Source organism: Gorilla gorilla, chromosome 11, assembly GCF_029281585.2.
Source record: "Gorilla gorilla gorilla isolate KB3781 chromosome 11, NHGRI_mGorGor1-v2.1_pri, whole genome shotgun sequence".
NCBI classification, from domain to species: Eukaryota; Metazoa; Chordata; class Mammalia; order Primates; family Hominidae; genus Gorilla; species Gorilla gorilla.
Window position 1 is genome coordinate 73,216,168 of NC_073235.2, and position 17,903 is coordinate 73,234,070.

Genomic DNA, 17,903 nt, shown 5'->3' on the forward strand with positions numbered 1-17,903 from the left:
TTCTGCTATGACTGTTTCATAGAATGTTATAGCTGTAGCTATGACTTCAAATTCATGTAAACATCTAGTAAGTTGTTTAGGGCTCTAAAATTGCAAGCCACTTTTACTTGCATTAGCTCATCACATTAAATAATGACTAGTCAAGGTAAGTTGACCATTCTCACTGGGAAATAGTCTGTGTTATAGAATCAGATTCAAACTTTAAGCTTTGTGTTATAGTAAGTGTAATTATAGTTTGCTAATGTCCCAAATTGAGGGCCACTCAAAACAAGCGATATTAATTTTCTATTAAATATCATGACCTTCTGGTTTGCATGATAGAGAGAACTTTAAAGGAGTATGAGACCCAGGGCAGTTTTGAAATGTCATGCACCAACATAGTTCAATAGAGTAGGAAAAAATAAGGAAAATATCTAGATAGATGTATGTTAGTAATGAGATATATGTTTAGATTAATACAACAAAAGAACATGTTTCATTATTGGGCCACTATAATGGTAACCTGATTAGTGTGGCATGTGATTTATTTAATATAGACAGTAAATTTTTCTCTGATGTTCAGACTCAACACATTTTTGTATAAAGATCTTGATGTCAGTTGCTCCTTCCTTGATTATTTTTAAGGAATCTACTATGTTGCCAGAGACAGCAATGTTTCAGATTAATTTATGGACATTACAGAATAACTTGATGTTCCTGACTATAATTAACAAGTGATATTTGTTCAACAAAGATGTAATCAAACAGCTATGGATTGATAGTTTCACAACTGTTTTACTATTACAGCTTATTACCAATTGAAGATTTGTACATGATGATTGATATAGTTTCATGCTGACATTTTGATGACTTCCCTTTCTAGACTTTATGCACTTTTCTTTCCGTGTCTTTAGCAATTATCTAAAGTATAATCCTCTATTGGATATTTGAGACTTAATTCATAAATCAGCCTATGCATATGAACTATAGTAGTATCTGCACAACACATAATAACCCACATTAACTAATACATTTTGGTTGTCTACCTCATACCAAAATGTAATTCAGGGTAAATAAACCCAACTCTTAGTTTGATACCACTTGGAAAATCTGCAGCTTTCACTTTTCAAAAAGTTGTTTCAGCATTATGAAGATTCATTATGCCTATTATGAAATGGAAGTTTGTTTTACAGTAAAACTATTCATCTAATATTTTCATTACTTGTCAAAATTCTGACATCAAAATACACTAAAATTTTCTAAAGTCTAAGGCAGTGTCTAAATGTTATCTGATTTTTTCATGTATAGTTAAACCAGTCATATATGGGTGCTTTCTAATCATTTTATGTTTAGCATAATCTAAAACACAGATGGAAAACATCTGGCCCTCAGCTTAATTTTACCCAATTCATGAAGCAAATATCAAGGCTAACTCATTTATGCTTATGGTTGGGAAAATGTGTCCTAATTTTAAAAATATTTGGTGGCAATTTCCCAAAAGCCTACATCAGATACCATGAAAGCTCATTTCTCTTATCTCTATGTGAGTTTTATTCTTATGAATTCTGTGTCTTGCTTTCTTTTCCATTCTGACTTGTGGATGTCACACATCTTCTATATATCCATGTCCATTTCTAGCATGGAAACTTTCATTTTGTGTCATGTGTCTCTCTTGCTTTTCTCAGCGTATTTATGTCCATGATTTGATTTTGCTCCCAATAATGCGGAACTCAACAGGATTCTAAACTGTAGTATTTTAAATCGATTGTGGTTTTTTTTGTTTTGAAACAGAGTATCTCTGTCGCCCAGGCTAGAGTGCAGTGACAGGATCTCGGCTCACTGCAACCTCCGCCTCCTGGGTTCAAGCGATTCTCCTGCTTCAGCCTCCCAAGTAGTGGGATTACAGGTGCCCACCATCACACCCAGCTAATTTTTGTATTTTAGTAGAGATGGGGTTTCACCACAATGGCCAGGCTGGTCTCAAACTCCTGACCTCAGATGATTCACCCACCTCAGCCTCCCAAAGTGCTGGGATTACAGGTGTGAGCCACCATGCTTGGCTGTATTTTTAATAGACATTTTTATTCTTTGGTCTAAATTTTACATGTGCATGAATTAAATTTATAGTTCTATTTGTCGATTCAATTCATATTTTATTTAGTACATGGCTGATGTTTCCTGTGAATTTGTGAACATCAGTGGGAAAAATACATGGCAATTGAAAGTAAAATTATAAAATACAGTAGAAGATTATGGTTTGAGGTAATACCAATTTGGATAGATTTTAGCAAGTAAAAAATATACAAATGAAGTATATTTATATACCCAAGTCATTAAACAGCCCTTTATTTCTTGAGCTATAATTTTAATGAGGGGAATGTGAACTAACACCTATAAGCACATAGCTATGTATAGTTCTCATTGTGGTTATTACCTCTGATGGAGACTTATTTTTCTTTTAAGCCTTTTTCTCCCCTGTTTGATCCTTGAAGTCCATGTCATCTCTTGATAGTACTGCAGACAACTGCCAAGAAAGTCACTGTGGTAAGAAATTCTGTAGTGAGCCTAGGTTTGAAGTTGCCAAGTTGTTTTCTAGGGAGAGAGCACTCCCTTCATCAGTCATGATTCAGACTTGTCAATAGCAAGCCTGCGTGCCCTGAGCAGCCAGCAGCTAGAGGCTGTGGGCCTGTGGCTACCCCCTTGCTTCTGGAGCAGGGAGATCTAGGAGTAAGGAAAGGGGAAACAAATGGGGAATAACAGACGTGGGGAATATCCTATCTAAACAGGATATCAAAAGGGGTTGAAATAGGGTCATTAGGTAGAAGTAGAAAGGCAAGGTTTGAGCACCTTCTCAAATTTGGAATGGACCCCAGGAAGGAAGGTGCCTCCCTCACCCCAGGTTTTTGGAATTTTGTGTTTTATGTTTTGTGTTTTTTTAACTAAAGGTGAGTATGAGTAGGCTGTAGAGGAGATGTGGTGGACTTTAAGGACCTTTGGACTTGAATTATCCTTATGGTCTCTTCCAAAGCTGAAATGCCTCAAGTCTAACATCTGTAAGCCAAAAACTCTGAATGAATCTTATTATAGCTGGGCACAGTGGTGCATGCCATGCCTATAATCCCAGCTACTTGGGAGGCTGAGGCAGGAGAATTGCTTGAACCCAGGAGGCAGAGGTTGCAGTGAGCGGAGACCACGCCACTGCACTCCAGCCTGGGTGGCAGAGTGAGATTCTGTCTCAAAAAAAAAAAAAAAAGAATATGTGAGCTGCATACTTAACTTGATATTTGTTGTTTATAATTATTACATGTAGGAAAGCAGGCACAAGACATGTATACATCACTAAATTCAATTTACCAAACAATGATTTGAAGTCTACAAGATGTAAGGTACAATGAGGATTTAAAGATGAACACAGTCCTTCAAAGAGCTCACAGTCACAAAGGACATAAAGCATAGGCACAAATGAATGTAATACAAGGCCTAATGCCTGATAAAAGCGACCAACAAAACTCCTCTAAAAACACAAAGGAAAGAGAAATTACTTCAGGTAATAACAATGATAAACTGTTTTATTCCACAAATGGATATTCTGCTTTGAAAAACAATCTCCAAACTGCATCTGTGGCATTCAGAATCCAATTAGATCTTTATTCAGAGCTGTTAGTTCAAGACATTGGTCCCCAGACCTGCAGCATCAGCATCACTTGGGATCACTGGTTAGAAATGCAGATTCTCGGGTCCAACCGCCAGACTTAACTAAATCAGAAACCCTGAGAACGGCCTGGCAATCTGTGTTTTAACCAGCCCTCCAGGTGATTCTAATGCACACTGATGTTCAAGAACCACCAGTTTAGGAAACTGCACGTTTTAACCATGTGCAAGATGGAAAATATATAAGCAAATTCTAGCCTAAGACATTTCTCACAAGTTACTTTGGGGAAATAGAAAATGGATAGACTGGCCAGGCACAGTGGCTCACGCCTGTAATCCCACCACTTTGGGAGGCCGAGGCAGGCAGATCACCTGAGGTCAGGAGTTTGACACCAGCCTGACCAACATGGTGAAACCCCATCTCTACTAAAAATACAAAAATTAGCCAGGCATGGTGGTGCGCACCTGTAATCCCAGCTATTCGGGAGTCTGAGACAGGAGAATCGCTTGAACCCAGGAGGCGGAAGTTGCAGTGAGCCAAAATCACACCATTGCACTCCAGCCTGGGCAGCAAAGCAAGATCTGTCTCAAGAAAAAAAAAAAAAAAGAAAGAAAAGAAAATGGATAGACCATTTGGCTGAAATTCTCACCCAATTGAGAATATTGGGCTCTAACTCCCAATGAGAATACACCAATAGTCTTAATTAAATATTGATCCTTACATGCATGTTATGTAATTATGTAGACAATTGTCCTTTTATAGTATGTAATACCAATACAGGATTTACATTTTTGAATTATAAATCACATATTTTAGATGTTAGTGGAATTTTCCCCATTAAGTCGAACAGTGACTTTAGCAATATCTGGTTTCCTAAAGGGCATACTGAGCTAACTAAGCAGTATTTAGTGTCACTGGATGATTAACAACTAAACATCATGAATCACATATAAACTCCACCACTAAGAGTAAAAAACACGTATATATTCTGTGCTGCAGAAATGCAATGATGGCTCTTCTAAAAGATAAGCATAGTCACCACCAGCCTCTGTTTTGCTACAGCTTTTTAAAACTACCCACAGGGAAATGTAGGAGCCTGGAGCTTCTCTGTAGTACACATGAAAACCTTAGAAGATTGTGGATATTTATCTAAACCAAGAATGTTCACTTTCCTCTGGTTCTAGCCCAATCCTCACTGGTCCACCTTTTTTCTCCTCTACAAAGTCTTTCTTGCTCAAAGTGCATTTCAGGGCTGTATCCCAGACCAGAACATGATTTAGTAAAATTTTTTTGGCAGTTTATTTCTGACCTTTGGAATTGTAGAAAGCTGCTGGGAATTACCAGTACCAGGGAAACCTGTAACATAAATGAAAATACCTCTATGATTCTATGATTTTTTTTTTTTTCAGAGAATGGGCCCCTCACTCTGCCCCCAAGTCTAAACTATCTAATCATCATTGTTTGGGGTCCTTTAGGAGGCCTCCCTAGTGAACAATAACAAGAAGCTAGGATGATGCTGACTGTAGCATATTCCCAAGGAGGCCCCAATCCCTGAGAGATCAAGGGAGCTCTCTAAGACAAGATAAATCTTCCCAGCCACAACTTACAGAATTTAGCATGTTGGGGTTGGAGACTTAAAAATCACTGACTCTGAGGCTGGGCACGGTGGCTCAAGCCTGTAATCCTAGCACTTTGGAAGGCTGAGGCGGGTGGATCACCTGAGGTCAGGAGTTCAAGACCAGCCTGGCCAACCATGGCCAACATGGTGAAACTCCATCTCTACTAAAAATACAAAAATTAGCTGGGCGTGGTTGCAGGCACCTATAATCCCAGCTACTCAGGAGGCAGGAGAATCACTTGAACTGGGGAGGCAGAGGTTGCAGTGAGCCGAGATCGTGCCACTGCACTCCAGACTGGGTGACAGAGGGAGATTCTGTCTTTAAAAAAAAAAAAAAAAAAAAAAAAATCAGCAATTCTGATTCTCTCATTTAACAGAGGAGAAAACAGCATGCCAGATCCAATGAAAACATCATTATCCATGTGCATTACACAAGTAAGCGCATTCAATAGGAATCCAGCAGCCTAGCAAAGGGAGAGATGGTTGAGGAGCATAGAGACTGAGAGAAGACTCGGAAGAAGTATGGAGAGAAGCTTTGGTCTGAAGTTGCCAAAGTACTAAGAATGGTGGCTCTCAGCTTTTTACATGCATGAAAATTACCTGGGATGCTTATTTAAATGGAAGATCCTGAGCTACATCCCTAGAACTGCTAATTCATTTGGTCTAGTGGTGAGGAAGCTAGTTTCATTATAAACATCACCCCAGTGACTCTAAGACAGGTGGTTGGAAGATCACCATTAGAGAAATGCTTCCTTACAAGAGAAAACCTAATGAATGGGGTAACATCTACACATTTTGACAATGGCAAATGCTCAGGTAATAAATCCATATCTGATTTTCCTTTTTAAAAAGTCCACAGCTGATTGCTGAGGTCTGACACAATATATTCCATGATTTCGAAGAGGAGAAATGACTTAGAAGTTTTATCTTATTTACCTGGGTCTGTGCCAAATGCTGTAGTAGATGTCATGATCCTTTCCCTGTCAAAATATAAGAATAAAGACACTAAATGATCACTTGGGTTTGCTAAATTCCCAACTAAAATTAATTAAATTCTGAACTGAAGTCACAAAAATTGAGTTAAATATATATGTTCTAGATATTTTATTCTGGGCTCATATCTTTCTGTGACAGTTCAGAATCAGAGTCATTGAGGTTTATAACCAAAATGATTTCAGAGTTCACCAAATCAAGCCTCTTTATTGTACAGATAAAGCAATCAATACTCATCAAGGTCCAGCCCTCGTAGAGTTTGCATTCTAGTAAAGTCACTGTACTGTAAAAGCTTACTCCCTCACCTGATATCTTACCTCTTTATCATTCCATTCACTTTTGGATTCATGTATTCCACAAATATTTATTAAATATTTACAGATGGCACAGATGAACATCCATCATGAAAAAGTCATACAAGGTTCTTGCTGTCATGGAGCTGGCAGTCTAGTAAGAAATACAGAACGTTGACAGGAAATATTTAGGGACATCAGGAGAGCAGAGGCTATTCACTACCACATACTGGAGCCTAATATAATGCCTGGCACATACTATATACTCAATAAGTATTTTGTTGTGAATATAAGGTACTACAAGTATGGTCAGTATAGTAAATATGCCATAGTTTTAACTGGTAGTGTCTCTTCCCATTGGCATCTATAAGAGGTGGGTTCAGATTAAAGACCAGAATCCCTTTCTTCCTTGAGCTGTTTGAGTGGGGATACGGTGGTGGTTCTAGGAAGATGCTAACTGTCTCTGTCTATCTCTTCCAGAATCCTGGGTCTGATGGCTTCTCTGAGGCAATCTCAACTTCCCAATGTCTAACAGTCATTCCTTTGCATTCCCCAAGTCTCATTTCTCCAGCTTTTAAAGACATTCCTGTACCACTACCTTCCTGGCTATTATCATAATCTAAACTAACTTAGAAGAGTATGTTGAGTGACCATTCAAAGGGAAAAAAAAAAAGCAAAAACCACAAGGCAGGAGGTGGAAGAAGCCACAGCTGAAGAGAGAAGGAGAGTGTCTCAGATGGAGAAGAGGTGGTAGTGGTGTGGGTGTGTGTTGTGTGGAGGACTGATGGATCTGGAGGTATGGAAGGGCCATGCCTCAGAAGGAACAGGTATGGTGCTCCTAAAACAGTTAGACCCAGAGCAGCAGTCTTAACAAAGACCCCTATGTATTAGTTTTTTTTTGTTGCAACAAATTACCACCAACTTAGAGGCTTCAAACAACATACATTTATTATCTCACGGGTTCTGTGCATCAGAAGTCCAGGCACAGTTTAGTTGCATCATCTGCTTCAGGATCTTACATAAAAGGCTACAGTGAAGGTGTCAACCAAGGCTGGGGTCTAATCTGAAGGCTCAATTGGTAAGGGATCCATTTCCAAACTCAAGTGGTTATTGGTAGGATTCAGTTCTTTGTGGGCTATTGGACTGAGGACCTCAGTTCTTTGTTGGCTATTGCCTGGAGACTGACTTTGGTTTCTTGCCATATGGGCCTCCCCAACATGGCTGCTTCATCAAAGCTTGCAAGCTGCAAAGGCAATAAAGTCTGCTAGGAAAATGAAGGTACATCTTTAATAATCTAATCATAGAAGTGGCAGCCTATCAACAGTCTATTAACTTGAAGGAAGTCATTCAAGAAAAAGGGATTACACAAGGGCATGAGTACCAGGAGACAGGAATCATTTGAGGCCATTTTAGAAGCCACCTACCACACCCTGTGATGCACACTGTCAGTAATATGGAGTTACATATATAGGCCATAAAGACTTGGGCAAAGAGTTTCTCAGCATCAGTCATGATGCTTTCCTACAGATGAGAGACTGCCAATCCCACCCATTCATATTTTCTTTCTTCCTTTTGGTAATAGTAATCCCCAAGTTTTTGGGAGGTGCATGATTGTCCATCTAGAGATGACATATCCCAGCCTCACTTGCAACTAGGTGTGGCCATATGACTAAGTTCCCACCAATGGCATGTGAGCCTAAGTGATGTATGTCACTTCTAGGTCACATCCTTAAAAGAAAGTTGCATGCTCTCCCTTTCTTCTTTCCTCTTTCTTGAGGCTGGAATGCGGACATAATGGTGGGCATTTAACTCAATCATGTGGATAGGACAACACCCGAGAGGATGGCAAAGCAACAAAACAGAAGGCATAAGGGTCCTCAGACCATCACATGAAGCAGAGCAGCCCACCTTTCCTGGGCTGCCTACCAGCTGGACTTTTATTTGAAAGACAGACCATCTTGTTTAAGCCATTGTTACTTGGTACCTGTTACAGCAACTAAACAAATATCCTAAATGATAGATCACAAAATGCTTCTAAGGCAGTTATTAATGGTGTTCCTGGTGAGTCTTCTTGGGATAGCTGTGAATTACATCCTTTTAAAAGAGTACCTGAGAAAGCAAGCCCAGGTGATATCACCATTTAAGCCCCTCTTAGGCTGTGTTTGCTGATGTCCTCAAAATGCGTTCTCACCCACTTAAGGGTGTCTTCTTAGGATGCTGCTATGGAAAACTCCATCACTGTTTTCCAGCTTTGCCCATACTCAGGTACCAAGAGGATTTCACTCATGTGATTCTTCATTTATTTCACTATTTTAGGGGCTCTTCTCATGTGGCAGTCACTGTGTCAGGCACCAGGGAAACAGCAGACAACAGAACAGACACGAGCTTTACACTCTCAGGAAGCTGATATTCTAGTAAGGCAGGAAAGACCCAATAAACAAGATAATTTCAGGGAATTATACAACAAAACAGCAACCTGAAATTTGTCTTCACGTCCTCTATAAATTACACAGGCAAACTGAGTCTATCACGTTGCTGAATATCTTATGGTCTCTGTGATAGCCAGCCTCAGAGATGGCCCCCAATAGTCCTTGTCTCTTAACTGCCTCAGCCTGAAGGAGACGCATTATTTCCACACACATTCCATTGGTGAGAATTAGTCCCACGAACACACCTAGAAGCACAGAGAATGGGATACATAGAGAAGCACATGGATATTTGTTGAACACTAACCGTGATCTGCCAACATGCTCATCATAAAAATTCAAGCAGGTGCAGGCACAGTGGGTCATGCCTGTAATCCCAGCACGTTGGGAGGCCGAGGCAGTCCGATCACCTGAGGTCTGGAGTTCAAGACCAGCCTGACCAACATGACGAAACCCCATCTCTACTAAAAATACAATCAGCCAGGCACGGTGGTGGGCACCTGTAATCCCAGCTACTTGGGAGGCTGAGGCAGGAGAATCACTTGAACCCAGGAGGCAGAGGTTGCAGTGAGTCGGGATCACGCCGTTGCACTCCAGCCTGGGCAACAGGAGCAAAACTCTGTCTCAAAAAAAAAAAAAAAAGAAAAAAAAATTCAAGTAGGCTGGGCGCAGTGGCTCACGCCTGTAATCCCAGCACTTTGGGAGGCTGAGGAGGGTGGATCACTTGAGGTTAGGAGTTTGAGACCAAACCTGGCCATCATGGCAAAACCCCGTCTCTACTAAAAATACAAAAATTAGCCGGGCATGGTGGTGTGCACCTGTAGTCCCAGCTACTGGGGAGGCTGATGCAGGAGAATCACTTGAACCCAGGAGGCAGAGGTCACTGTCAGCTGAGATGGTGCCACTGCACTCCAGCCTGGGCGACAGAGCTCAACTCCGTCTAAAAAAAGAAAAAAAATTAAGTACAAAACACAAGTAGACAATAAAAGGGTTGCCTTATCCTCTACCTCTGTTGAAAAAAAAAAAAAAACTGTTAACATTTGGCTCATTCATTAAATCAACACAACCTTATGTATCACCTTCAGTGTGCCTTGCCGTGTCCCAGATGCTGGATATGATTCCTAACCTCATGTGGCTTCCAGTTTGAGTGTGTATGTGTGTGTGTGTGTGTGTGTGTGTGTGTGTGTGTGTGTGAGATTTCCTCATTTGCAAAATGGTTATAACAATAGTGTCTAACTTATAGGGTTGCTGTGGGGATTAGGTTGTATAGGTTAACATGGAATACAAGGGAATGAAATAATGGTGTTTGCAGCAACCTGGATAGAGTTGGAGACTATTATTCTAAGTGAATAGATAACTAAGTGAATTAAATAACTCAAGAATGAAAAACCAAACATTGTGTGTTCTCTCTTATAACTGGGAGCTAAGCTATGGGGATGCAAAGACATAAGAATGATATAATGGACTTTAGGGACTCAAGGGGAAGGGTAGGAGTGGAGTGAGTGATAAAAGACTACACATTGGGTACAGTGTACACTGCTTGGGAGATGGGTGCACCAAAATCTCAGAAATCACCACTAAAGAACATTTCCATGCAACCAAACACCACCTGTTTCCCCCAAATTATTGAAATTTTAAAAAGAAAAAAATTCATTCATTAAAAAATAAAATATATAGATTAAATAACTTAGAAAAATGGTACATAACAAGTACTCAATAAAATTGTTTTTCTGTATATGCACAATATAAATATTTAATAAAAACAGTATTATACTACTTATATGGTCCTATTCTATGGTCTACTCCTTAAACCCTTTCAGTAATAGGGCTCAATTTCTACTTCAAAACATAGAAGATGGAGTTCATCATTTTAACCACTTTATCCATTGTCTGGATTTATCCTATATTTAGCCCAGAGATTCACAGATGTGGAATTCGTGAATGGGCATTGTATGCTGTTATAGATGGAATGTTTCTGTCTCCTCAAAATTCATATGTTGAAATCCTAACCCACCATGTGATGGTATTAGGAGGTGGAGCTTTTGGAAGGTCATTAGGTCATGAGGGTGGAGCCCTCATAAATGGGGTTGCTGCCCTTATAAAAGAGACCCCAAGGAGCTCCCTAGTCCTGTTTCTGCCATGTAAGGATGCAATGAGAAGTTGGCTGTCTGAAACCTGAAGAGGGCCCTCACCAGAACCCAACCATGTTGTTACTCTTATCTTGGGCTCCCAGCCTCCAGAACTATGAAAAATAAATTTCTGTTGTTTATAGGCTACCAGGTTTATGGAACTCTGTCATAGTAGCCAGAACTGACTAAGACATATGCAAATTTTTTAATGTCCAAATTTTTCTGGAGAGTGGATCCGAACTTTAGTTGAATCCTGAAAGAATTCATAATCCAAAAGCAGTAAAGAACTGTGATTTAAATGGACCAATCCTTGACCTTGATCAACTATGTTTACTTTTTTGTGCACCAGTCTCTCCATCTGTGTGTTTAGTTAAATCATTCATCTTTCTGGACTGGGCATGGTGGTTCACGCCTGTAATCCCAGCACTTTGGGAGGCCAAGGTGGAAAGATCGCTCAAGCTCAGGAGTTCGAGATCAGCCTGGGCAACATGGCAAAACCTGTCTCTACTATAAATACAAACAAACAAACAAACAAGTTTAGCAGGGGATGGTGGCACATGCCTGTAGTCCCAGCTACTCGGGAGGCTGAGGTGGGAGGATTGCTTGAATCCAGCAGGCAGAGGTTGCAGTAAGCAGAGATGGCACCACTGCCCTCCAGCCTCGGTGACAGAGCAAGACCTTGTGTTAAAACTAAATATATAAAAATCATTTCTCTTTCTTTTCTGGAAATGTGAAAGCTTTCTAGATAAAAACAGGAACATAGAACCCAAACCAACAATTTTACTAGGTTTAAACTTAATGATTCCTTTATATTTCCAGCTCTTCAGTGGGACAGAATGAATTGTCAACCTCTTAGATATACTTGAGTTTAGTTAAACAACCCCTAAATATCTTCCCAGACCAGGCTTTAAAAATCTGATTTTCTGTTTTCTTTCTTCATAAGGCTTACTTTTTTCCTCTGAAGAATATGGCCTTGTTTTAGAATTTCCCCTCTTTATAGTCATGCTAAAGCACCACTCTTGAGAAGATACATATGTTCCATTAAACACTTGAAAAGCATCCTTTTAATGTGTTCCCAATGCTAGAACTTAATGCTGCTATCTATAAAGTCTAAATTTTTGATGTTGAAAATGTACCTTTGAATATCAGTGATTTAAATATTAAAAGGCCACAAATAAAATCTTTAAAGGAGAAAAATGCAACTACCCATTTTGATGCTTTGGGATTTCCAAAGAGGCACAAAGACTATGTATGATCTAGGAAAATCATTTCACTTCTCTGAGATCATATAAATGGAAGAGAGATTAAAGAATTTCCAAATGTAATTCCTTAGGACCCTGGTGACTGATGAGATGTGTCAGGAGTCTCCTTGTAGATGGGGTGTTCTACTTCTGTCTCTTCAAATCTTGAGCTCCTCTGATAACTGCCAACAGCTGGATGATCCCTTTCACTTCTGTTATGAGTCTTACCCCATAATTTCAAGCATACTCTGTGCCCCTCAAGGCCATTGATTGATACACAGTATTTCAATACCCAGTGTTGAAAAAGGGAAAGAGAAGAAAATAGTGGAGTGGCAGAAGCCACAAGGAAGAGAGGGAGAAAGACCAAGGAAGATTGAGAAAAGGAAGAACCAAGTTGGCCAGCCTAGTAAAGTAAGGGATGACTCTTTAGATAGACCCCACAGGGAGCTTCAGTTTAAAGGCTTACCCAAAGTCAGGGCTTTCTCCCTCCAGAGAGCTGGAACTTTAGAGAAGAACCTGTCCCTGGCAGAACAGCTGCTGTAGTTCCAGTTCATAGGAGTTTGCAGGGCATGATGAGCATGTCTGTATTGTAATGGGAAAGGACTTCAGACTCTTGGTCTGCCAGCTAATTGCATGACTTCAGACAAGTCATGTAACTCTGATTCCTTATCTGAAAACTGAGGGAGGAGGACTGGATGATCTCTTGAGGTCTTTTCCTGCTTGAAAGTGACATGATTCTTATGAATGCTTGTGTATCTAACCAGGTGTTCTGGCTTACCTATTGCTAAGTAGGACTACCCCAATACTTAATGGCATAAAATAGTAACTATTGTACTACGCTCAGGTACTCTGCAGGACAGGAATTCACAAAGGGCACAGTGAGAGTGGGCTGTGTCCTACAGTGGCTGGAGCCTCCTTTAGGAATGACTCCATTGGGGGTGACTTGAATGCCTGGGAGCTAGAATCATCTGGAGACTGCTTTGCTGACATGCCTGGTACCTGAGCTAGCATGAATTGAAGTCTGAGCTCAGTTGAGTTTGTCAACCAGAGCACCTATTTGTGGCCTCCACACATGGCTTGTGTTTCACACAACATGGCAGCTGGGTTCCAAGAGGGAATGTCTTTTTAATGATAATTCCGTCACAATTTATTGGTTATAAGCAAATCACTAAGGCTAGCCTAGATTCAAGGGAATCTAGTTCTGGAGTAGACTCCAGAACTTGAAGGGGGAGTGGCCAATTCACATTGCAAAGGATCCATCTTCCATTATAAACCAAAAATAAAATTCTAAGCCCCCCAGCCAACTGAATGGACTCCTCCTCTTGGCCAAGGGCATTCCAAAGTAAACCTGAAAAACTAGTTCAAGCCATGACGGAGAGGGTTAGACATGCCTCACTGTGCCCTCCTCCCTTGAAATTCAGGCACAACTGACCAGCATTAGTATTGAAACAGAGATCTGAAGACTGACAAAAGAGCTGGCGTGGTGGCTCACGCTTGTAATCCCAGCACTTTGGGAGGCCAAGGCGGGTGGATCACCCGAGGTCAGGAGTTCAAGACCAGCCTGGCCAACATAGTAAAACCCTCTCTTTACTAAAAATACAAAAATTAGCCAGGTGTGGTGGTGCACACTTGTAATCCCAGCTACTAGGGAGGCTGAGGCAGGAGAATCACTTCAACTTGGGTGGCGGAAGTTGCAGTGAGCTGAGACTGCGCCACTGCACTCCAGCCTGGGTGACAGAGAGAGACCCTGTCTTAAAAAAAAAAAAAAATATATATATATATATATATATATATATATATATATGGACAAAAGAGACTGTTTGTAACAATAAGATACCAAATTCCAGGCTGACTGTAGTATAGCATCACATGACAAATAGCAGGCCCTGAAAGTAATCAAAGTATTTTACCCCTAAATATGTTTCTTTGATGTATTTTGCAATGACCCTGAAAAACTATCTCTGTTGGAGAAAAATCTCCATTCTGTAGAAAATCCCCTTCTCTTTACAGGTCTTTTCCTGATCCAGGAGAGATTAAACTGAGTCCGGTATCCTTTAGGGTCTGATAAGAGACATTTACCATCTATTCTCTCTGAATCCTGCTAGCTGGAGGCTTCATCTACATAAGAAAAACTTTGATGTCCACAACCCCTTATTTTAACCCAGTCATTCCTTTCTATTGATTCCAAGTCTTCTTTTTTTTTTTTTTTTTTTTTTTTGAGACAGAGTCTCGCTGTGTCACCCAGGCTGGAGTGCAACGGCATGATCTCAGCTCACTGCAACCTCTGCCTCCCGGGTTCAACTGATTCTCCTGCCTCAGTCTCCCGAGTAGCTGGGGTTACAGGCATGTGCCACCATGCCCAGCTAATTTTTGTATTTTTAGTAGACAGGCTTTTACCATGTTTGGCATGCTAGTCTCAAACCCCTGACCTCAAGTGATCTGCCCTCCTCAGCCTCCCAAAGTGCTGGGATTACAGGCGTGAGCCACTGCACCCAGCCAACTCCAAGTCTTTAGATAATAACTTAGCTCTCTCTAGCAATTGCCAGTCAGAAAGTTGTTGAATCCATCTGTGACCTGGAAGCCCCTGCTTTGAGTTGTCTCACCTTTCTGGATCAAACCAATGTACACCTCACATGTATTGATTGATGTCTGCCTGTAACTTCTGTCCCCCTAAAATATATAAAATCAAGCTGTAACCCAGCCACATTGGGCACATGTTCTCAGGACCTCTTGAGACAGCGTCTCGGGCCTTGGTCACTCATATTTGGCTCAGAATAAACCTCTTTTACTATTTTACAGAGTTTCACTCTTTTCATCAACGCCATCATCTTTGGAAAAGTGCAATCTGTCACAGTCCACATGCCGGCAATAGCAGCTCACATCCCTTCCACGTAGAAAAGATGCAGCCACCGATGTGACTCTAAATACTGTTACAAGACCTCAGAAAGATTTCTGATGGTACCTCATGAACACTTTCAGACAGAAGTAGGCCTTTCAAGGATCTTAAAACACCACTTGTGTCTTTGGCCCTCAGGTCTTCCAGATTTCGAGAAACCATACTAAAGGGGCTGTACCTGAGAAACCTCATCAGCACTGGCACCTGATTTGATGGCAAAATCTTGAACTTTGAACTGATGCAGTAATAGGATAAGACTCTGTAGACCTTCAGGAAAGGGAGAGTACATTTTCTATGTGGGAGGGATGTGAGCTGCTATTGAGACTGAATTTAGTCTCAGAATGTGTCCCCAATTCAGCCATTGCACTGAGGACCTTCAGAATGCTTTGCTAACTGGAAAGACTGATTTGAGCCCTCCATACTTCCTCTAAAGTGTGCTGGAAAACTGACAGTTCCTCTTTCTCCAGCCATATTTCATCATAAGTAGAAACAAATTGACACTTTAAATTGTCTGCCAGGAAATATCCTTGGCCAAACCCACTGGTTCATTAGGTATATTTTCTATTTTCAGTGTTACTGTAGGTGACAATGTTGCTAAACCTTTTGCTACATTTAACAAGGTCACTTTTCTTCCACCCTCCAGTCATAACTTCCTCCCCATCTTTCCAGCCTTCACTGATAGTCTTCTCAAGGTCAGTCCAGCTTTCACCAACAAACTTCTCAAGGCCATTTAAGCCTGAAAGACTGAATATACATACAGACAATGGCCAGAAAATATGTAAAAATAGAACTCTGACCCACAATCTGCAGCAACCAACCTAGAAAACCAGCCCATGATTTAGAGAAACCAGCTGAAGAAGCAAGCCTACTAGAAATCAGACTGCTATCTCTAGCAACAATCCAGGAAACCAAACAATAGCCTCTGTAACAACTGGCCCCAAATGACCAAGACTTGATTAATAACTGACAGCTTCCCTAATTTTTTTTATTTTTGTCCCCACTTCCAACTTACGGCCAACCAGGGAAAGCCAAATGTGCAGTCTAACCAGTCAAAGAGGATGCCCCACTTCTAGTTAGCCTAACTAAAGCTTCCCAATGCCAGCAGCCTCCAGTAGGGCATACCCAAAGCCTTCCTTTTTTTCCACTAAAAGCTTTCCCACTCCCACCTGCCTTTGAGTGTCTTCCGAAATGCAAGTAATGGCAGCTGGCTCCCTTGCTACAGCAAGCTCTAAATAAATAGCCTTTGGTTATTCTCATTTGGTTGATCTTCCTTTATTTCCACAAGCTTCTTTCTGCTGACTAGTCAAAAGCTGATTGCTTTCGCTTATGTTTTGGGTTTTTGTTATGGGAGAATCCCACTTCCAGGTACCAAATTCTGTTCTGGTTATCTATTACTCCACCACAAACCATCCCCAAAACTTAGTGGTGTAGACAATAGTTATCTTACTGTGCTCACAGATTCTGTGGGTCAGGAATTCAGATACAGTACAACAAGGATGGTCTATTTTTGCCCCACAATATCTAGGGTGTCAGTTGGGAAAACTGGAATGACTAGGGGCAGGAATCACCTGGTGGCTGCCCCACTCACATGTCTGTTGCCTGGGCTGGGGTGGCTTGAAGACTGGGCTCAGCTGGAGCTGGCAACCAGAAAACCTGCCACATGGCTTTCCCATGTGGCTTGGCTCTTCACAAGCATGGTGGCTGGGCCCTGTGAGGGAGTGTCCTGAGAGGCACAGCCAGGCCATGAATGTTTTAAGAGAAAGGTGGAAGCTGACTGACCTTTCTGATTAGCTTTGGAAGTCACATTTGTTGGTTCAAGTGAGTCACTTAGACTAATATATATTCAAAAGGAGGGAATTAGATTCTGCGTCTTTTTTTCTTTTTTAATTTATTTAGTTTTGAGACAGAGTCTCACTCCATCACCCAGGCTGGAGTGCAGTGGCACAATCTCAGCTCACTGCAACCTCCGCTTCCCGGGTTCAAGCGATTCTTGTGCCTCAGCCTCTTGAGTAGCTGGGCTTACAGGCATGTGCCACCATGCCCAGCTAATTTTTGTATTTTTGGTAGAGATGGGGTTTCACCATGTTGGCCAGGCTGGTCCCGAACTCCTGACCTCAAGTGATCTGCCTGCTTCAGCCTCCCAAAGTGCTGGAATTACAGGCATGAGCCACCGTGCCCACTCAGATTCTGTCTCTTGATGTGGGAATGACGAAGCCCCTCTGCAGAACACGTGGAATGGGAGAGACTGTTGCAGTCATTTTGGTAACTATGATTTGCCACTCCAGGCCACCCTCTTCCTGAAATCCATCTATTCATTTATTCGTACATTACTTATATTTACCCTGCTTTCTTTCAAAAATAATTTCAGAGCTGAGTACAGTGATGCAAATGTGTAGTCCCAGCTATGCAGGAGGCTGAGGCAGGAGGATTGCTTGAGCCCAGGAGTTTGAGACCAGCCTGGGCAATATAGTGTAGAGATGGGATCTTCATGTTGACCACGCTGGTCTGGAACTCCTGGGCTACAAAAATTTTTCAAGAAATTAGTGATGCATGGTGATATGTGCCTGTAGTTCTAGCTACTTAGGAGGCTGAGGCAGAAGGATCACTGGAACCCAGGAACTGGAGGTTACAGTGAGCTATGATTGAGCCACTGCACTCCAGCCTGGGTGACAGACT

General features: G+C 41.3%; 1 long non-coding RNA gene across 3 annotated transcripts in view; it reads right to left on the reverse strand.

Annotated features, from left to right (window-relative positions):
* Positions 1-3,521: 3,521 nt before the first annotated feature.
* Positions 3,522-17,903, reverse strand: part of LOC109025985 (uncharacterized) — a 46,175-nt gene continuing 31,793 nt past the window's right edge. For 2 of the 3 annotated variants that reach the window (XR_010129613.1, XR_010129612.1), the window contains exons 3-7: positions 8,645-8,946; positions 7,480-7,778; positions 6,560-6,689; positions 6,186-6,229; positions 3,522-4,987 (exon numbers count right to left, since the gene is read on the reverse strand). This is a non-coding gene — a long non-coding RNA (uncharacterized lncRNA). The remainder of the gene's footprint in view (positions 4,988-6,185; positions 6,230-6,559; positions 6,690-7,479; positions 7,779-8,644; positions 8,947-17,903) is intronic. The other variant, XR_010129614.1, reaches the window with a different exon arrangement.